The 22,457-nt window shown below is 45.0% G+C and overlaps 3 non-coding genes across 3 annotated transcripts; 2 read left to right on the top strand and 1 right to left on the bottom strand.

Annotated features, from left to right (window-relative positions):
• Positions 1–3,297: 3,297 nt before the first annotated feature.
• On the top strand, positions 3,298–3,371 carry trnai-aau (transfer RNA isoleucine (anticodon AAU)). The gene has a single exon. It is a non-coding gene; the product is annotated as a tRNA-Ile (tRNA).
• Positions 3,372–9,205: 5,834 nt separating this feature from the next.
• On the top strand, positions 9,206–9,278 carry trnar-ucg (transfer RNA arginine (anticodon UCG)). The gene has a single exon. It is a non-coding gene; the product is annotated as a tRNA-Arg (tRNA).
• Positions 9,279–10,840: 1,562 nt separating this feature from the next.
• On the bottom strand, positions 10,841–10,922 carry trnas-uga (transfer RNA serine (anticodon UGA)). Its single transcript has one exon. It is a non-coding gene; the product is annotated as a tRNA-Ser (tRNA).
• Positions 10,923–22,457: the final 11,535 nt, after the last annotated feature.

The following is a 22,457-nucleotide window of genomic DNA, read 5'->3' as shown; positions in this document are numbered from 1 at the left end:
ACCACACTGCACTTTCAAAAGCATTTACATTCGTGTTAGACGCAGGAATTGCCTTTGATTTGCGCGCTTACGAACGCCATGGAAAACGAAACAAAACTAAAGCCCTCAGCTCCTGCACTTGATTATAATCCCGTTACGTGTCGAAGCAGGAATTTAAGTCATCCTACCACTGCAACACGGGGAATAGAGGGAAATGAGCACAAGCTACGAATTGTCTCTAATCAGTCCCTACAGTTGTAGGACGCCTGGAAGCGTGCACCCCCATCATTAATCTTTGCGCATCTGTGCAAGGTAAACTCTGGAGCAGTCTCTGAAACGGCTCAAAGGAAACACGTGATTGATTCCATGTGCATCTGGGGTTCATTTCTTATTTACATTTAATTCAAGGGAAAGGCTTGGGTCAGTTTCAGACGGCCTCCAACAGCGAGATTCAAGCGCCCCACCTTCAGCCCAATCTGCGCCGCCAGAACGCCAACGGCTCCTCTGGTCTCCGGGGTGCGGTTGTGACCCCGTAACCTAAAGTGTTGGTGGCAGACAAATGGAGACTAACAGGTGATGTCCTAGGACATGACTACATTGTGACACTCGGTGGGGATGGAGACCATTGCTTGGAAAAGAGTGCGAGGCCCCTTTAGAAAAACATTTTGTTAACAGGCATTCTGCCTCAGCCTAAACACCTATAGCTTGCAAAGCGCATGCTATTAGACAGGCACCTCTGCAAGACCTTAAGAGTCTCTTAAACTAGTGATAGTAAGGTGTTCCCAATGGGCGATGTCCATGTGGTCTTTAGCAAACTTGAGAGGGGCAGTGGTGGTTTTTTTTGGGGGGAGAGCAGTGGTTTCCTCCGTGGTGACCTCGCATGATCACCGCTCCTGTTCAGATTTCTTCTTATGGTGGACTCATGAACACAGACGTAAGACAAAGTAAACCACCTGTTTGCTAGATCCCATCCCCACTCAGCTAGTCAAAGATTCCCTCGAAGGACTGGCAGGACCTATAATTAGTATGATGAATGCATCGCTTGCGTCAGGCGTCGTACATGATCAATTTAAGGTAGCGGTTGTTAGACCGCTCCTTAAGAAGTCAAATTTGGATCCACAAGTTCTTAACAACTACAGGCCTGTCTCAAAGGTCCCATTTCAATCTAAAAGTCTTGAAAGAATAGTTGTTGCCCAACATCAAATGGATTCAAATAATATACTTGAGAAATTTCAGTCTGGTTTCTGAAACTGCATTAACAAGAGTCGTAAATTATATTCTCTTAGCTACTGATGCGGGGAATGCAACAGTGCTAGGTTGCAACGGTGCTAGGAATGCAAACTTTAGGTTGCGCTTCTTCATGCTGCATCATTGGCATGAGTGGAGCTTTTTAAACGTCTGTACTTACTGCGCCCCATAAGAAATCGTTTGTCCCTGTTCAAAAGAGATTGTGCGATGTCCTGCAGCGTTCGCAAAGCAAACCTTTGACAGTTTGAATAGAGGAATTTATTCTGCTTCCTGTGCGTGCAGTAGTTACAAACTTGAACGTCTTTACACGATCTCCTGCAGTTTTCAGTGGGCAGGCTTGGTCAGATGGCTTGGAAAAACGCACTGTGTTTCGGCTCGGGAAACATCATGAGCAGTGTCCTGCATGTTTTCTGTGTATAGCTGTCTTTTAACGCATACAGAATTCATTCGAAATCATTGATTTCTCCAATTAACAAGGATCCCTTAAATGATGAGTCAAAGTAACATCTAATCGGATTAGTTTCCTTAGAGCTGGTTCAGAGTTTGCTCAAGAGTTTACCTTTCACAGATGAGCAAAGAAGAATGTTGGGGGTGCACGCTTCAAGGCACCTTACAGCTGTAGGGAGTGATTCGAGACGATTCGTGGCGTGTGCTCGTTCCCATATACCATACGCACCGGCGTGCAGTGCTAGGATGACGTACAATACCGCTTGGGCACGTAACAGCGTTATATGCAAGTGCGGGACGTGAGGGTTTTCGTTTGTTCGTTTTGTTTTGCTCTGCTTTGCTTTGTTTTGCTTTCCATCGCGTTGGTAAGAGCGTAAATAAAAAGGCGATTCCTGCGTCTACCACTAATGTAAGAGCTATTTCAAGTGCGACGTGGTGCGGCTTTTCAAATGCTTGTGGGCATTTCTCTGTTGTTGATTCTTTTTTTGTGTGTAACAAAGTGGCATTTTCATGTCCGGACGGGGAGACTTTATCATTCCGACATGAAGCCACCCTTAAGTCCTCTGAGGCGTGTCTGTCTGCAAGGCTTGTATTTTGGAAATGTTTTTTTGAAACGGAGAACGACTTTGAAATAGGCTTCCGCCGGCGCCTCGCGATCCAGGTAAGATTGTAGCAAGAACGCAGCGGCTGCAGGGCTTGCTGTAGTCGTGGCCGAGTGGTTAAGGCGATGGACTAGAAATCCATTGGGGTCTCCCCGCGCATGTTCGAATCCTGCCAACTACGTTGTCCGCCTCCAGTCGGTGTGTTCCTGCGCAAGCAAAGAAGCGCGCCTCTTTGCTGTTCCTGGTGGTTTCAAAACGCCCAATCGCTTGTACCCGCTGCCTTGAAATAAATTCTTCAGCATCCGCGAATGGCATTTTGCAGCTGGAAGCATATGTCGACGCTTTTTGCACAGAGCACCAAAAAAGCGTCTTTTTTGAAGGCCCAGACACTGAGCATTGGTGTTTCAGTGGTAGAATTCTTGCCTGCCACGCGGGAGGCTTGGGTTTGATTCCTGGCCAATGCAGTGGCTTTTGCAGTGAGCGGCTCCATCACTTGCATCCCCCTGCAACTCGCAACTGAAAACCCACTGAAGCTAAGCAGGTGTGAGCCAGGTCAGTACCCGGATGAGGGTAAGCTACAGGGAAAAACAAAGCTTCCAGCTGGAAGCGGTGTTAATGGTGCCGGCGGGGGGGCGCTCACCCTGAGGTCTGTGCGGGTCCCAATGTCCCAGCATAGTGACGGAGACGCTGTGTTGTAAAAGGGCGCTGTCTTTCGGATGAGATGTAAAATCGAGGTCACAGTGCTCTGTGGTCATTAAAAATGACCACCAAAACCTTTGACAAAAGCTCTTGGTAATTGATGGTCTTCAATAATGCTTCTCCTTTAGGTACATTTTAAATCAGCTGAAAAATGCTGTGAAATGGGGGGACACTTCAGGCCAGTGTAGGATTTGGGTTACAAGAACCATGAAACTGCACGAGAAAGCCCGTACACTGAATTACACGGCTTTCTATTCAAAGGAGGGCAAAAGAAATTCCCTGAGTTCGATTTTTTGCAGCACAGAGAGGACCACCGTCGTGAGGCCGGTTAGCTCAGTTGGTTAGAGCGTGGTGCTAATAACGCCAAGGTCATGGGTTCGATCCCCATACGGGCCATGTTCTTTTCTCCTCTCTTACCAAAGCTGTTAGGTTCCTTTCCATGGTGAGATGGGTTGTCATGCAACGCTGCCACATAGTGCCGACAGACAAGAGTGTTGCGGGAGAAGAGAAAAGTGTTTGAAGATTTAAGAGTGTCTTAGGTGGAGTCAAAATCAAGTGTCACAAATGCAAGTGGGAGGATTTCCAATGTTTAATATGGTAAAAATAAGCAGAAGTTATCTGCCGGTCATGGCACAGTCTGCCATGCTTTTGTCAGATACTGTAAAGTGGTGTCGAACTGGAGCCTCACCATTTGCATATGTGAGGCTCCAGTTATACATCGAGTGTCACATTAAATGACAAAAATGAAGAGAGTTAAAGCAGCTGGAGAGGTTTTCTTACAACTTTTGAGCTGACACAGTTTTGGAAAATGTTTCCTTCACGCTGCACTGTACAACATAGGCAGCCAAGAGTCTCCAAAACAAAACAGAATTGACAGATAGGAGAAAATTCCCACTCGTCCTGAAGTTCCCAAAATCCAGCACTGAGCGTAAACAAAGTGTCTAAGTAGCGTGGGAATGCTAACCCTAACCCTAGCTGGAGTTTGAGCAATCCAGCACTGAGCGTAAAAAGATGAGTCAAAGTAACGTCTAATCGGATTAGTTTCCTTAGAGCTGGTTCAGAGTTTGCTCAAGAGTTTACCCAGTGGGCATTGATTCGTCGAATATACGTATATTCACGGCGAAAATACGGCTATACGTATATATACGTCGCCTCGACGTATAATCAACGTCGAATTGCAACCGTAAAATCGACGACATTAATAAAAGCATATATAACGTCGAAAACACATCTAACACAGTGCCTGAGGCTTTTTACTGTATGTATCGTGTGTGCCGCAACTAGGAGTATACGGCACTCTGTACAGTGTACGAAGTAAATTATTTTCGCAGTAATTAATTTACACGTGTATAATAAATATAGTAAATATAATAAATTAATTACTGCGAAAATAATTTTCTTCGTAAATCCTGCAATCCAGATGATTGGGGTATTGGTGCATGGCTACAGTCTGTGCTAGGAACATGGAGAGGGTCTCTGGTTCAATACATATTTGTGGGTCTGGTATTATTCGTTATGATCATATCGTTAATATCCTGTTTGAAAAACATGTGGACTAAAGCTGCTGCTTCTGTGCTAATTGTACGCCCTGAAGGGATCATGAAGGTCAAAAAATGATTTCATGGGAAAGGTTCTCTTATCTAGTGGCAGAACCTGATGGGTAGAACAATATAGCTTTAAGGGGGGTTACCCTTGGGAGTGATTCCCCTAGATGCAAATGATTATTGTGGTTTGTTTGTTCATAATAAGATGTTTTGCAGGAACGGAACAAAGAGAAATTTTACAACTTCAGCTAGAATTGTTCTACAAAACGTCACAGCTGAGGCAGGGGAACAATGTGTAGATTTTTCTAAGAGTTATTACCCAGTTGTTGACCAATCTGTTGACCAATGTTGACCAAAAAAGCCTAGGATTATGCTGGGCTCCAGCCCACAGGGATTTACCTGTGCTGTAAGAACTAATGAGTGAATAAGGAGACTGGATTCTGGTGAAAGACTTCAGGAAAAAGAAATGGTGTTCACTCAGGTGGAGGGGGCTGTACCAGGTGCTGCTGACCACTGCCACTGCTGTGAAGGTCACAGAAATGGTGCCCTGGATTCATGCTTCCCACTGTAAAAAGGTCACAAACGAACTGAACAAAGTGCAGGAGTGATGTCTCCACAAGGACAGATGGGGATAACCTGCTTGGGACTGATGTGCACAGCCTTTTTCCTTTTTATGTAGAAGCCTGTCACCACCCCAAAAGAGGAAGAATCTAAACACGAAGCCTCTTTGTATACAAACTGGCTGAATGAAACTGATAATGAGGGGGATATGAGTAATTTGTGGTATAAATTTATAAATCATACTGTAAAGTTAAAGAAATTTAATGCATCTTGTTATATATGTGCTTTAATGCCTCATTCTACAGCCTCACCCATGCGACTTTTTATGAAATGTACTCTTTTATTAATATCATGTTAGAAGGCTTAGACGCTATCAAACAAGAATTAAGGGGAGTTAGATTAATGGCACTTCAGAACAGGTTCGTGCTGGACCTTCAAAATGCAGCATCTGGAGGAGTCTATGCTTTAGTAGGAGACTCCTGTTGTACATATATTCCAGCTAATGACTATGATTACGGAAATCTTACGCTCGCTATTCAGCATTTAAAAGAACTAAAAGACAAGGTGAATAAAGAGAGAGGCATAAAAGATACACCGGCTTTTCTCTCCTGGTTAGAATCACTGTTTGGGCCAGGGGGAATGTTTTTCTTTTAAGTTACTAACACCGATTATAGGGGCTGTGATACTTGTCTTCCTGTTTTTATGTTGCTGTATGACATGTATTATTCCAATGCTTCGAAATATGGAAATATGGTACCTAGGGGGATAAACTGTTCATCCTTCCAGTCTGGAGAATTGGCAGCTGTCTGACGTCAGTAAGTGATCCTTAAAAAATTAATAGTTCCATGACAGTGTGCATCACCAGAAAATCAATTTCAATGCATTAAAACTCTTGTTATCCTTCTGATCATTGAAGTGTCATTGCCCCAGCACTGTATACTCTTACTTTTGACGCCTGTCTGAAGTTGGATCCATTTCTAAGAATGGTGACTCACATATCCTCATGCTCAACTTTGGCTCAACCACACAAACTATGAAGTTAATCATCTGCTTTTGCTCCAAGATTTGTTACTAGGCTCTCTCCTGGGGATCCTCGTGTTCAAACATTGCCCTTATTGTGGATGATCCATGACAGAATTCAGGGAATTCAGAATTCTGATACCTCAGCTCAGATTCTGACTGGGCAGACTGTCATTGCCTGGTGTGAATGTGTGCATATCTGTTTTTGTGCATGTTCTGTGGCCTGTTGTACAGTACATCACAAATGAAAGGGAAATGGAAAACTAAAATAAGACTCAAGTGTTTTATCTTTCATTAACAGTGTTTCATTAGTATCTGTGCTAGATCCTGTCATCCACTGCTTACCACGACAGGCTCTAGCACAGGATAGCAGCTAATACATTTAACAATCTCACTGCACAATGTTGTATATTCAAGGGCTGATCTTCTGTACTTTTTCTTTCACTTTTCATTTCCTAGAAACTCAGTCCTGCCAGGAATAATCTGAGAACAAAATCAATCTGAGTGAAAATCTAAGCAGAGGAAGATTGTTTTACAGAGTCAACAAGGTCTAATTCAAGGTCATCAGCACTAACAACATTCTCTCTGGAGACAGGCGATAAGAAAATTGAAAGTGTGTATTGTTACATAACAGCAGAGACTATGAGTTATGCTATCATGAGAGTGGTGATGGATTTTTTTCATTGCTTAGTTTTGCAGGTTCTATACATTTGAACATTCAAAGTGACTAAAGTAAAGGAGTTTTCCCTTTTTACCACATAATTCCCAAAGATCAACACTAATAGAAAGCCTAATTCCAGCCAAGATTCAATTACTGGCTCTCAGGCATCCCAGCAGTGGATTTCATGACTTCAGACAGCCATCTTTATCAGTGGAGAACTCAATGCTCTGAGGTTTACTGGCAGAGTCTCACACTGGGTAATACGTTGGTAAATAATGTCCTATGGAATTCTACTATTGATAAATTCTACTATGGAACTGCGATGTGTCCTGAAAAAATCTTCTATGATAGTGGTACAGTCCATCACACCCCACCTACAGCCTTTAAAAGAGAAAAAAACAAATTCTGATATTATGGTGGAAAAAGAGCCCTGGAATCTTTGTAGAAGGACAAAAGACGGAAAGAACGGGCAGTGTAACCATGGCGAAGAGAAGGGAAATATTGGAGAGAGCTTTTTTCATACACTTTTTATCATTGTTTTTCCAGCCCAACAATGATCAACAAATATGGGCAGGCGTCCTGTGCCAAATCCAATCTACCTTTCTTCCAAGCATACAGGAATGTCAGTGAATTAAATATTGACATATGAAAATACCCAAAAATATGCAATCACACATATGCAGTTTGAGCAAACATAAGACAATACCCAAGTACCACAAACTACCAGGCATCATTAGCAGTTCAGGTGGGGAGCTGTGTCAGCATGCGTAGGCTGCAAAGGAACAAGTAATAGGTCTATTCCATGCTTAAAAGAGAAGAAAGAAAACACAACATTTCAGCCGTGGAGCCCTCACACCTGAAGAAGGCTCCACGGCCGAAACGTTGTGTTTTCTTTCTTCTCTTTTCATCTAGTGTCATTAGCCAGTTCCTGTCAAAATAAAATAGAAATGGATAACATTCTAGAGAGAGTTTGAAATACCAAGGTACAATTTAAACCATATTTCTTCCACTACAACCACAATATTTTGGAGAGATCGCTGAGCCTAACTGTTCTGGCATGCCCGTTAGCCTCCGTCCTGCTTCACCAATGAATGCAACGGGGCACATTCTGAGGGAGATGCGGTCAATCAGGTTGCAGGAAAACCACGCTATGCTTTTTTTTGAGATCCTGAAAAGGACAGAGGGGCCATGTATATGTGTGCAGCTGGATATGTAATTGCAGGTGGCGTTGCAAATTCTGCTGAAGCCCCACTGCCTGGTGTGGACGGTAGCTGTGCATGTTGCAGCAGAATTGTGCATGTGAGATCAAGGGGGCATGTCATGTGTTTGAGCACTTCACTCCCTTCCGGAAGCACGTGATTCCCTGAGTCCCAAAAATTTGTAAGTTCTTTGGATGACCTGTGGACCGATCTTTCACGATGAAGAATTCCTTAAGAAGAATAGATCTCGGCCCACCATCCCAATGCCTCCATCTCAAAACAGCAACCTCCCACTGCCCTTAGTCTGCAAGGCAGTCCTTTCAAGTGCGATGATGACGCCGGGACCTTCGTTGCCTATTGTACGAGCTGAACTTTTGTGCTCATCAATTCAACGCTCTTTCCATCAACTCATCTTGTCTTTGACGCTTCGTGTTTTGTGCTCCTTTGACTATCGGCATATCGGGTGACTGCAAACACTGAAGTTCTTGCTTACGGAGTGTGGAACAGTGTTTTCAAGTGATCGCTGTTCTGTCATGTTGACGCCGAGTGAATCTTTCTTTGGCAACATGGGCAGGCTGACAGCAGCGCGAGCTAAAGTAATGGCAAATTTCTTGACTTATTTCTGAATGTGAATGTTCTTTAGAAAAGGGATGCGGCGTTGCTTCTCCCCCGTGTAAAGGTCACGCATTCCAGACGTGGTTATGAGCGAACAGTTGCCGCAAGTGTTTGAAAAGAGCAAGAGAGGAAGCAGCCCTGCCCCGTGTGAGGATCAAACTCAGGACCTTCAGACGATGAAACTGACGCGCTACCAACTACGCCAACGAGGCCAGCTGCAGTACACAGCCGGAAAGTTTGCCTCATATGGATTTCAGTCGCCCGTTCCCTAATCTTTAGACGCCCTCTGCTGGATGTTGCATTTGCCTTTTGATCTCACCGATACTTTTTTGGTCTGTTTCTGTTGCGAGTCTGTTTTTCAGATCTCACCTAGCACAAGTCTCTCTGGCTGAAGTGGCCTCTCTGCTTCAGCATCGTGCCCTCACTCAGCCATTAAAAACGTCACTCGGACTTCTGACATGCTGACATGAAATGTCAAGAGAGAGTGGCGGAGACGCTTAAGGCAGAGAGAAGATGAAGAGGGGGCGTGGCTGCGAAATGATTGACAGCTGCAATCAGCTTTAGATGGGGAAGTGTACTACTAATAGCAGTGTAGAGCTCTCTGTGGTGGAGTTCAAGCGCATGTTCTATGGGCCAGTGGCGTAATGGATAACGCGTCTGACTTCGGATCAGAAGATTATAGGTTCGAGTCCTACCTGGCTTGCGAGGCTTTTAAACCTCTCAGGTTCCTCGGTAACAGGTTGCCGTCATGTATATGAACTATAGAAAAGCATTTGCCACAACCCGTAAATTAGCACGCAAGTGTGGGCTAGTGAACACAGAACTGTATGGAGATCATCTCCAGTTCCGAGCTCAATTGCAATGAAAAAACATGCAGAACAGAACTGGAGAGCAGCTGAATTTGTGCTCAGTAGGGTGGGGAGGACTCAGCATTCCTATTGTTCTAATTGGCATGAACTGCAGGGGATCTGAATCAGAACATGTCAGTTAGTTCGATCATTGCGTCAATATGTAGGCCACGTTAATACAGAATTATTACTTTGTCTGTCTCGTCTTTGTATATAGCTGAATGTCCCTGACAATTTCATGTTAGTTTTTAAGAACGACATTGGTGCTAATATATACATATATAGCATATAAGGAACACGTAAAAGTTTAGTCCATGCTGAAAAGATAAGAAAACCGCCACAACGTTTCATCTTGGAATAAATCTTTACTTGTTGTTTTGCAGCCTACCCATTCTGACCTAACTCCTCCCTTGAAATTCCCTAACAGATAAGGGTACGTAACGGCTCATGCGATGCTCAGTTGCAATTTGTCCCAAAACAAACAAGAACAGCAGCTGAGGGTTTGAGTTTGAACATGCACTGTATTAAAGCAGCTTTTATTTCCATTGATAAATGCTAGATATTCCTACAGAGATTCTCCAGGTGAGTAAGCGATTCCTGTTTCTGTTTCTATTTCTGTTTCATATATATATATACAGTATATATATATATGTTACATGTGTCTCTGCAATAGTATAAATGTGTTATACACTATCAGGGGCTGCTTTTTTGTGCACCTCATCTACAACAAGGGTTTTTTTTTTTCATTTATGTTTGTGGACCTTCACCATTTGAGGAAGTGAGTTAGATAAGAAAGTTACAGGTATGGTGAGCAATGACTGACAAAGGCACGTACTGCGTATTCCTTACAGAAGTGTAAGCAATTTGTTCTAAAAAACACCGGCTTAAGTCCAACATCGTTAGCAATCTTATTACTTAAACAGAATTAACATCAATAAACTGTAAGGTGCTGGTACATGCGAGTAGATTTGATCTTCTATTAAACAAAAATGCAATTACAGCTCTAAATAGGTCAACCTAGACTTCTGTAACAGATCTGTTCAGGTCATCGCTGTTCCTCTGACCTTGTGATTCTTTGGAATTTTAAAAGTGTATTTCGCTTGCCTTTCATGTGGTCTGTGTACAAGTCACTGTGGCGTATGCGGTCCTACACAGCCTTGCTATAGACGTGATGAGCCTCCGCTATGTTGCAATGGAGAACAGGTTCAGTACGGAGCTGCCGAGAAAATTCAGCTGGAAAGCTCGTTGCAGAAAAGCATCGGTATCTGTGTCTAGCGGCAAAGCGTCCTTCGTGGGTGCTGAAGAACCGATTTCACAGGCTGCGGGTCCAGGCGATTTAGAGTGTTAAAGGTCCCAGCGAAAACGAAACGGCGCTGGTCCTTTTACACGCACGCACGCAAACAAATGCAAAGGACGCCGTAGTCGGCAGGATTTGAACCTGCGCGGGGAGACCCCAACGGATTTCAAGTCCGTCACCTTAACCAATCGGGCACGACTACAGCGAACGCCGCGGCCGCTGCCTTCTTGCTACAATCGAACAGGGAGTGCGAGGCGGCGGCGGCAGCTGAGGCAACTTTTTTCAAGTTCGCTCTCCGTTTAAGAAACCTTTTACGCCATACGTGCAAGCACACACACACACACACACCTCAGAGGACTTAAGGGTGGCTTCAAGTTGGAATGATAAAATCTCCCCGTTCGGACATGAAAACAGAACGTTCTTAGACAGAAAGCAATCAACAACGGAGACATGTGGACGACGATTTTAGTCACTGCACTTTGAATAGCATTTTTACTCCAGTTACAGGAGATGCACCAATGGCCCTTGACCTACGCTCTTACCAATGCCTTGAACATTCAAACAAAACAGCCCTCAAGTCCTGCGGTTTAATATAACGCTGTTACGTGTCGAGGCAGTATTTGACTCTGTCCTACCGTTGAGACACGGGGCGTATATGGAAACGAACACATGCTACGGATCGTCTCTAATCGGTCCCTACAGCTGGAAGGCTCCTTGAAGCGTGCACCCCCATCATTCATCTTTGCGCATCTGTGAAAGGTAGACTCTTGAGCAATGTTTGAGCCAGCTCTAAGGCAACTAGTGCTATTGGACAGACACCTCTGGAAGATCCTAAGAGTCTCTTAACACCACTTCCAGCAGCAAGCTTAATTGTTCGCTGGAGGTCTCCCATCCAGGTACTGACCAGGCAAAGAATCACCAGTACATTGAATGAGGAAGTTAATCCTGAAATCCAATTACATATCTCAAGGTAAGACAAATCCATAAGAACATGTCTTAGTATTACTTCGTTTACATTAGTATGGCACTGAGTTGGAGCTCCTCTTTAAGCTGTGGTTTTAGTTTTGCATTCATGTGTTTCTAGAGCAGTGATTTATGGGGGTGGGTGGGTCTTTCACAGAGGCTCAGGACAAATCCCCCGCCTGAAAGTCTAATGTGTGCGTTCAGACAGTCACAGGTCAAGAGCCAGGCAGGAGGACAATGGACAGAAGAGCCAACGAACTAAAAATAAAAGAACAGATATGAAAAAGCCACCATCTTTTTCTTTTTGACATTTTCCGACTTTCATGCAAGCCAGGACAAAGTTGCTCAGAGCTACTTGTGGATTCAAATACTCTATCGAGTGCTTTGATGAGTTTTTGCAATTTGATTGTCGTCCTGTCAGCCTGTTTCTGTTTTTTTTTTTCAATCTAGGGATGGAAAGTATGAGGGAAATGATGGAGCAATCAATAACCGCTCCGGAAAAATGGCAGAAAGAAATGGTCCGTCACTAAGGACATTTGTGAAGCAGAGGAGTGACATCACCACAAAGGCGACACATTCTGCTGATGGTTTTGGTGAATAATGATTGAGGCGTGTAGCGGCGAGGCTTAATAATAAGAAAGAATTAAGTGTTCTGAGCCTTCCCAAAAGAGGCCCCATCTCACCCTCCATCTCTGTGGTGCAGCCACAGAGAAACCATTCATGCAAGATGTTTTCTTTTGATAAGGACAGCTCCCAAAGGGGGATGCACTTAGCTAAGCCTGGCTATCATGATCAATGGTCATCCATTGGTGCCTATCTGTCTAGGGAGTGCGAGTTGGACATCTGGATTGCATTACTAAGTGTCAGGACTAAGTGACTCATATCTCACCTTGATCAACCAATCAGGGACTGGTAGGGCCGAGTAACCCACGTGGGACTCTGATGCCCATGGAACTTTCAGCCAATCAATGAGCTGAAGTTCCTCCAGGTAAAAACAGGCAACACAGAGAGCCTGAGAGATTCAGATTCAGATTCAGATTCAGATTCAGATTCAACAAGTTTCAGATTGAGATTCAGAAGGGATTCTGGAGAGGATTCTGTGGACTGTTCTAAAGGGAATTCAAAGGAGAATTCCAGGGCAGGACGGCCCAGGAGCAGAAGGCTCCCAAGGGCAGGACATTCTCGCAGCGCGCCTCCTGACCATCCTGAGACTCAGCCCCGGACAACCACGGAACGGCCAGTGTGTCCGAGTGCCAGAACTTTCCTTTGTTCTAAGAGTCTAGAGTGGAGGTTGCCAGAGAGTAACCAGCAGCAGGCCTTGTGAACAGGTCGGAACTGTGGACAGCTGAATCACTATTCAGAACTAGCTCTTCATCAGGAAGAACCGGTCCTCTTCCTGACTTGCTGGGACCCACAGTCATCTTTTCTCCTGTGCACAAACTTTGCTAGTTAAAGCCAACAGTGAGCATCAGCAGCGCACCGTCGCAAGCCGCACAGCACAGCCTGGCACGGAGCCAGAGAGCGCGGATTGGACAGCAACAGCCTGCAACTGTTTCTTTGTGCCCGCAGGAGATCTGAATCCCCAAAGATTGGATGAGTATTCAACTTCAATGCATTACAGCTCGAGAATTCAATTGTTATCCCAACCAGTTGATATCAATTTAATTCCTAAGAGTTATGTACTTGTTTTGAGTATCTAATGTAGAAGTTGTAACCAAGTTCACTTTACGAAACGGTCTAAATGAATGATATACTGAACGTATGTCCTCTTGATATGTGTAACACTTTGTAACTGATTGAATATATACCTTTTGTATTCTGATAACCCTCTCGATAAGATCTGTTAGGTTTACATGCATATTCTATGTATTAATAAATGTATCCTCGTGTATTAGTACCTGTGTGTGCGCGTTGTTTGAGTTATGTCGCATGGTTGGACTCTAAAGCCATCAAAAGAATCAACTTTGTGATTTACTGCTACAATTAATAATTGTTTCAGTAAATGCCCAAACCCTACAGAACTGGTGCCTTCAGAGAGCCACTATGATTACATATTTGGCGTCCCTGAACCGGCTTTATCTACATTTATTTGGCGTCCCTGGCACGGGCGTGGCAAGACTGAAATGAGTCAACCAAGCGGAATAATTCAATATAAAACGCCGCGGGTTTCATACACGACAATACAGTGTGCTGAAAGCCGAAAGGAAAAAAAGTTCCCCTTGCTCTTTAAGCAGTGCTTGATCGTTTTGTGATCTTTTGCAATCTACCAGGTTGATTGCATACTTGATCTTGTGGTTTTCTGTGGTAAAACTGTGATTTCGTACTTATAAGTAATACTCTTTAAGTTTAACGATGGTTGCTAAAAGGTCTGAATTCGAGTCGCTATTAAGCACTCTCTCTAGCAGCGACAGATCTGACCACGATCTCTTCCATATCTCCGTCAGCGGAGAAGCTAGGAGAATAAACCTCCATTCTCTGAGAGAGCTAGCGAAGGACATAGAGAGATTTGACCCCGCAGTGTCAGAGAATAATATCGAGAGTTATATTCAAGACCTCAGGTATAACCTGCAGTACCTGCCAAACGCCACAGAACAGGAGAAAGTGTTTCTGGTTAGAAAAACTACCAGCAGAGCTGTACATGAGTGGATGGCTAGGCAGATGAAAGAAGTCTGTAATGATTTTGAGCAGCTTTGTCAAGCACTTATCGAAGAATACAGTGCGTTTATTGACCCGACTGCTGCGATAGCCGCCGCTCTTAACATTAAGCACGAGAGAGCAGAGTCCCCTCGCGAATATTACGAGAGACTTAGACGAACTTATTTTGCAGGGCGAAATGATGAGGGTTGCGAAGAGAACACACATTTCAAGGGTTTATTCATTGCGAATCTCCACCCGTCAGTCAGAAAGATGATCTTAATGCATACAGATGCACAGACCATGAAAATGACTGATATCAAGAGATTCGTGCAGAAAGCCTGGGAGTATGATGTCCAAAGTCGCTCTGAGCAAAAAGTTGCTAAAGCGACTGCGTTCCCCGTCAGAGCCAGCAGGGTTAATTCTCCCCTGCTCGAAGGAGCACAGGCTCCTGAGCTGGCTAAGCCCCGTTCCAAAGCACTCACACAGGACCGCACCCAGCGTCCTAAGTGCCATGAGAACACCGGGGGAAGGAAAGGGCTAGAAAAGGCTGAACAAAAGGATTCAGTAGCCGCCCGCCTGGCCAGGCTTGAACAAGCTTTATTAGGACAGGGACAACCGCTCCCCAAGGCTGCCGGAAGCGTGAATGAGCTGATACTCTCCAATGGAGGAGGCGGAGACCCGCCCCCTCTCCCTCCCTCAGTCTATCTGATTGAGCGGAAGGGTTCCTGCCTGGATAAGGTCAGCCACTCCCAAGTGAGTGCTGACTCCACCCATGAAGTCACAGGGCAGGCAGTAAAACGCAGAGGAAAAGCAAGAAGCTTTTACTTCAAGGCTGCCATGGGAGATGTCTTACCCAGTGAGACACTGATTGACACTGAGGTTGAAAGGTGTTTGATGTCACACGGCAAGCTCAAACGGGTAGAAAAAGAAAAGGGCATGCGACTCAGAGAGGAACCTTTGGTGAATCACCAGAAAGGCAAAGTGTGGAAACAGGTCAAGGCTCCTAAGCCTTCTGTACAGAAGGAAAGGGGGGCCAAGAGGCAGACTGTGCTCACACAGTGCCCACCGAACACAGAAGCCTATGTGGAGATTCCTTCTGTTCCCTCTGGACAAGAAATAAAAATATTTTCTTGTTCCCCCAATATACAGGGAAGTCGTGTCCCGGCCAAGGTCCCAACAGCCTCCATGCCACAGGAGCGGTGCTCCAAGCAGCCGCCTGATCCACCAGGTAAAGCACACCCCTTTTACATCCCTAAAGAGGAGCAGATCTCCCCACCTGGCGATGAGAAGGAGCTTTCCCTGTGCACCCTGGCACCCAAGAGGGGTCAGGACCACCACCCCGCAGTGGTGGAAGGGATCCAGATGGCAGGAGAGCAGGTTGGTGATGTAGCCCTCACTCTTAGCCCTGAGAGGTCCTCTATTAGTGAGGATCTGCTTGAGCAGCTGTCACAGGGCCACCGCCAGGTGCCCCTGGTGCAACATTCACAGGTTAGACAGGAGGTCCAGCTGGACGCTGAGACTACTGCACTGTGGAAACACCTGATCCCAGATGCTGATTCCCTCTGCTGTGACCCAGGGAACCTGCAGTCAGGTAACATTATTTCTCACAACTACCAGGTAGTGAGTGAGACTGACCTGATTGTTCCTGCCTCAACGGCAGGGTTGCCAACACACCCAGTCCCCCAGAAGGGACAGGGAATGAAAGCCGAGCCGGTTTTCTTACAGCCACCAGCTCAGTCTGTCAGTTTGAGTCTGACCAACAGTGGTTCAGCCAGACTGGAGCTGGATGGTAAAGTCACCCGCCTGCCAGTGCAGGACATCGCAAAGAGGGATGTCAGAATCCCCGCCTGCACTGACATGGGCCTGGTGAGTGATAGTGAGTTCAAAGACAGTGAACTAGCTATCCCACTGCTGGGGCAGCTCCCTGAACCCCTAGCGAGGGAAGGGGGGAGCGAGCAGGTGTCCTACACCTACCCCCAGCGAACGATTGTAAACATGCCGATAGAGGGATTCCTCAATCAGGAAGTGTGCAGGGTGGACCTGAACAGTGAGAATGGGGTAACAATCCCAGATCACTCAGGTGCTCCAGATGACCACTCAGCCGAGGCTCAGGCATGCTCCACCGCTGCACCGCTCCCTGCAGGGTTCCTAGAGCACAGGCATGAACAAATCGAAAAAGCAGATGCCCTGGAAACGGAGGAGCAGCATCAGCCGCTGTGTCAGATCTCCCCAGATTTCCAGGATGTTGGTGCCCAAGATGCCACAGGGCATACTGAGAAAGACACCATGTACACGCTGCACCAGCTTAGAAAAGCAACAGTCACTCAGAAGGAGATGACTGGGATCAGCCATCCGAAAAGACTTTTGGGAGGACTGATTGCTGCCACCACTGTTGCACGTTTGCTTTTTCTGGTAGGTTTGTGTGCTACTGGCACTCTCACCCTGACTGCCCCAAGAAGGCAGGTGTCAGAGATGCCAGAGGGTAGTGACAGACTGTATCAACAGCAGCAAAAGTTGGAAAGCTTAGGGGAAACCCTACAGGCAACTTCCTATGCAACAGGGTTAAACCTTATTCCCCAACCAGTGGACATGATTGTTGGTGTTATACAGTGGGTTTATGCTTGTGTGCAACAGGCCAGAATGTTGACACAAGACCTGTTAAGGGAGTTTAGTGCCACTGTAGCCAGTCTAACCACGGCACAATTCCCAACCCACTTGATTCCACTCTTCTCAGTAGAGGAGCATGTGACATTAACCTCATCGTTCATAGCTCACCCAGAAGGCAATCCAAGATTGAATTCGGTTCCAAATCTTGAGATGGGTATGGCTACCAAAGCTATCCATTGGCTGTGTCTAAACGATTCACCAATGAAGGGTGTAAAGCTACTAACGAGCAGAGGGAGGTTAATGAACCCCATGAAGAGCAGGTGGGAAGTAAATGGCTGGTCAGCACACCACATTTAACTGACACTATGACTTGTGACAGGCAAGATACAGCTACCGCAATGCAGCTACCTAATCAAACAGTTTTCCTGCAAGTTCCCGAGGAGGCCACAGTGCTCTTGAACTTAACACTGTACTGTCTAGAACCAGACAACATAAGACCAAACTTGAGGTCATGGATGCCTTCAGGTGCCACACTATTGAATTGGATAGAAATCCAAGAAACAGTAAGCCCTGAAGAGGTACAGGTAGTTAGTTTGCTTTAATGGAACAAACCTCCAAACCACCCTAGCAGATACCCAACACAGGTGTTGTGGTTTATCGGGGGCTGGGAACAGGAACTGTTGTTATTGTAACACTACTGCCAGGTAGCTGGATCATGACTGACAGTGTACTCTGAATGATGTACTCTCACATCAAGATGTACTCTGGGTAGCATGAATGAGTCAAAGGTAGCATGCCAAAAGAAAGGAAGTTACTTCTTCCCAAATATCTACCACAGAGGTATCAGATATTGACAGTGAACTTCCTGATGTGTAATTCCTAGACTTAGATAATGTCTCCTACCGTGTTTATACATACTCCAGATGTTATTCATCCTGTTTGTATCCAATGCTGGTTCCGGTATGAATTCTCGAGGAGTAATGTAGACATTTAAGGTTAATGTTCTAATGGCAAGGGACATCACTTAACTCTGTTTTGTTTTGAAGGCAACAATGCCTCGGGACCTCGTGACCTTCAAAAAGGGGGGATATGTAGCGGCGAGGCTTAATAATAAGAAAGAATTAAGTGTTCTGAGCCTTCCCAAAAGAGGCCCCATCTCACCCTCCATCTCTGTGGTGCAGCCACAGAGAAACCATTCATGCAAGATGTTTTCTTTTGATAAGGACAGCTCCCAAAGGGGGATGCACTTAGCTAAGCCTGGCTATCATGATCAATGGTCATCCATTGGTGCCTATCTGTCTAGGGAGTGCGAGTTGGACATCTGGATTGCATTACTAAGTGTCAGGACTAAGTGACTCATATCTCACCTTGATCAACCAATCAGGGACTGGTAGGGCCGAGTAACCCACGTGGGACTCTGATGCCCATGGAACTTTCAGCCAATCAATGAGCTGAAGTTCCTCCAGGTAAAAACAGGCAACACAGAGAGCCTGAGAGATTCAGATTCAGATTCAGATTCAGATTCAGATTCAGATTCAACAAGTTTCAGATTGAGATTCAGAAGGGATTCTGGAGAGGATTCTGTGGACTGTTCTAAAGGGAATTCAAAGGAGAATTCCAGGGCAGGACGGCCCAGGAGCAGAAGGCTCCCAAGGGCAGGACATTCTCGCAGCGCGCCTCCTGACCATCCTGAGACTCAGCCCGGACAACCACGGAACGGCCAGTGTGTCCGAGTGCCAGAACTTTCCTTTGTTCTAAGAGTCTAGAGTGGAGGTTGCCAGAGAGTAACCAGCAGCAGGCCTCGTGAACAGGTCGGAACTGTGGACAGCTGAATCACTATTCAGAACTAGCTCTTCATCAGGAAGAACCGGTCCTCTTCCTGACTTGCTGGGACCCACAGTCATCTTTTCTCCTGTGCACAAACTTTGCTAGTTAAAGCCAACAGTGAGCATCAGCAGCGCACCGTCGCAAGCCGCACAGCACAGCCTGGCACGGAGCCAGAGAGCGCGGATTGGACAGCAACAGCCTGCAACTGTTTCTTTGTGCCCGCAGGAGATCTGAATCCCCAAAGATTGGATGAGTATTCAACTTCAATGCATTACAGCTCGAGAATTCAATTGTTATCCCAACCAGTTGATATCAATTTAATTCCTAAGAGTTATGTACTTGTTTTGAGTATCTAATGTAGAAGTTGTAACCAAGTTCACTTTACGAAACGGTCTAAATGAATGATATACTGAACGTATGTCCTCTTGATATGTGTAACACTTTGTAACTGATTGAATATATACCTTTTGTATTCTGATAACCCTCTCGATAAGATCTGTTAGGTTTACATGCATATTCTATGTATTAATAAATGTATCCTCGTGTATTAGTACCTGTGTGTGCGCGTTGTTTGAGTTATGTCGCATGGTTGGACTCTAAAGCCATCAAAAGAATCAACTTTGTGATTTACTGCTACAATTAATAATTGTCTCAGTAAATGCCCAAACCCTACAGAACTGGTGCCTTCAGAGAGCCACTATGATTACATATTTGGCGTCCCTGAACCGGTTTTCCCTACAGGCGCGTTAAGAGAAAGGCAGCTGTGTCAGCATGCGTAGGCTGCAAAGGATCAAGCAAAGGTTTACTCCATGCTGAAAAGAGAAGAAAAGAAGCACAACGTTTCGACTGTGGAGCCTTCTGCGCCATCTTCTTTAGCGGTGATGATGTTTACATTGGAAAAACTGAGACATGCGTCCCTGGGTGGGCTTGAACCCCCAACCTTTCGGTTAACAGCCTAACGCGCTAACCGATTGCGCCACAGAGACTGACGGCCGCTTGTACTCCCTACATTTGCAGGTTTATGGTCAAAGAAAACAATCACTTGCGCTTCTTGCAGCCGGCAATCTTTTTCCACTGACAACCAAGAAATGGATTTCATCTTTCACAAGCTGTATGGATTTCTTCAAAAACAAGTTATTCCAGAAAGGAAATGAATTCTTGCATTAAACTGAACCAAGCTGTACATGTTTGTCTGAAATGAGACATTCGGCACAACAAGACACGGAGAGAGGCACCGCTGGTATTCAGACCCAGGATCGCCTGCTGACTAGGCGGGCACTTTAAGCCACTAGGGAACAGCGCCAGCGGAGCACCGCGCTTTTACAGACACTTGGACACATCTGCGTTCGGTGTGCACTTAACCTGCTCTCTGAGCCCGTTGCCTCCGTCCCATTTAATAGCAGAACTGACGCCAAGAGAAATGATGAGAAATGGCATTTATCGGGCACTTTTCATGTCCAAGGAGCTCAATGCCCTTGACACCTCCCCAAGGCGACAGAGCTGTGCATTCTTTGGCGACACCATTTTTTCTTTTGTTTAATTTCTATACTTATTGATAGAATAAAAACGATATGTCATGTACTGTAAGGGAAATGTCTCTTTTCATGGGGAAAGCTAGCACCAGCAAATGTTGTGTTTAGAAGAAGTGATTTAACATGACACGTGACCTAATTTACCGGAGCAAAAGCTCACCCAGCAAGCCCTGCTTTACTTCTACAGGAGAGAAGTACTGTAGAGTCTGCAAGATGTTCAGCTGGGTAGCTACGTCAGCATGCCTCGGCTGCAAAGGAACAAGTAATAGGTTTATTGCATGCTGAAAAGAGAAGAACGGAAACACAGCGTTTCGACTGTGAGGTCTTCTCACACCTGAAGAAGTCTCACACCTGTAAAAGGCTCCATGGTTTTCTTTCTTCTCTTTTCAACATGGAATACACTTATTGTCTGCAAGATGTGACAATTTCATGGTGTTTTGGAAGAAAACCTTTTTTCTTTGAATTCAAAATCAATCGGAATTTCAGCACGACACATCAACACTTTTTCAATTTTAAGGAGATGATATTTTAAACCTGATAAAAATAGTAGGAAACACAAGTTTCTTGCTGTGAAAATTTAGATGGGGAAGTGTACTACTGGTAGCAGTGTAGAGCTCTCTGTGGTGGAGTGCAAGCGCATGTTCTATGGGCCAGTGGCGTAATGGATAACACGTCTGATTTCGGACCAGAAGATTGTAGGTTCGAGTCCTGCCTGGCGCGTGAGGCTTTTAAACCTCTCAGGTTCCTCGGTAACAGGTTGCCGTCATGTATATGAACTATAGAAAAGCATCTGCCACAACCCGTAAATTAGCACGCAAGTGCGGGCTGGTGAACACAGAACTGTATGGAGATCATCTCCAGCTCCGAGCTCAATTGCAATGAAAAAACATGCAGAACAGAACTGGAGAGCAGCTGAATTTGTGCTCAGTAGGGTGGGGAGGACTCAGCATTGCTATTGTTCTAATTGGCATGAACTGCAGGGGATCTGAATCAGAACACGTCAGTTAGTTCGATCATTGCGTCAATATGTAGGCCACGTTAATATAGAATTATTACTTTGTCTGTCTCGTCTTTGTATATAGCTGAATGTCCCTGACAATTTCATGTTAGTTTTTAAGAACGACATTGGTGCTAATATATACATATATAGCATATAAGGAACACGTAAAAGTTTAGTCCATGCTGAAAAGATAAGAAAACCGCCACAACGTTTCATCTTGGAATAAATCTTTACTTGTTGTTTTGCAGCCTACCCATTCTGACCTAACTCCTCCCTTGAAATTCCCTAACAGATAAGGGTACGTAACGGCTCATGCGATGCTCAGTTGCAATTTGTCCCAAAACAAACAAGAACAGCAGCTGAGGGTTTGAGTTTGAACATGCACTGTATTAAAGCAGCTTTTATTTCCATTGATAAATGCTAGATATTCCTACAGAGATTCTCCAGGTGAGTAAGCGATTCCTGTTTCTGTTTCTATTTCTGTTTCATATATATATACAGTATATATATATATGTTACATGTGTCTCTGCAATAGTATAAATGTGTTATACGCTATCAGGGGCTGCTTTTTTGTGCACCTCATCTACATCAAGGGTTTTTTTTTTCATTTATGTTTGTGGACCTTCACCATTTGAGGAAGTGAGTTAGATAATAAAGTTACAGGTATGGTGAGCAATGACTGACAAAGGCACGTACTGCATATTCCTTACAGAAGTGTAAGCAATTTGTTCTAAAAAACACCGGCTAAAGTCCAAAATAATTTGCAATCTTATTACTTAAACAGAATTAACATCAATAAACTGTAAGGTGCTGGTACATGCGAGTAGATTTGATCTTCTATTAAACAAAAATGCAATTACAGCTCTAAAAAGGTCAACCTAGATTTCTGTAAAAGATCTGTTCAGGTCATCGCTGTTCCTCTGACCTTGTGAGTCTTTGGAATTTTAAAAGTGTATTTTGCTTGCCTTTCATGTGGTCTGTGTACAAGTCACTGTGGCGTATGCGGTCCTACACAGCCTTGCTATAGACGTGACGAGCCTCCGCTATGTTGCAATGGAGAACAGGTTCAGTACGGAGCTGCCGAGAAAATTCAGCTGGAAAGCTCGTTGCAGAAAAGCATCGGTATCCGTGTCCAGCGGCAAAGCGTCCTTCGTGGGTTCTGAAGAATCG

This window comes from Lepisosteus oculatus, unplaced genomic scaffold (assembly GCF_040954835.1).
Source record: "Lepisosteus oculatus isolate fLepOcu1 unplaced genomic scaffold, fLepOcu1.hap2 HAP2_SCAFFOLD_96, whole genome shotgun sequence".
Classification (NCBI taxonomy): domain Eukaryota; kingdom Metazoa; phylum Chordata; class Actinopteri; order Semionotiformes; family Lepisosteidae; genus Lepisosteus; species Lepisosteus oculatus.
Note: the sequence above shows the minus strand (reverse complement) of the source record. Positions and strands in the feature narration are given on the sequence as shown.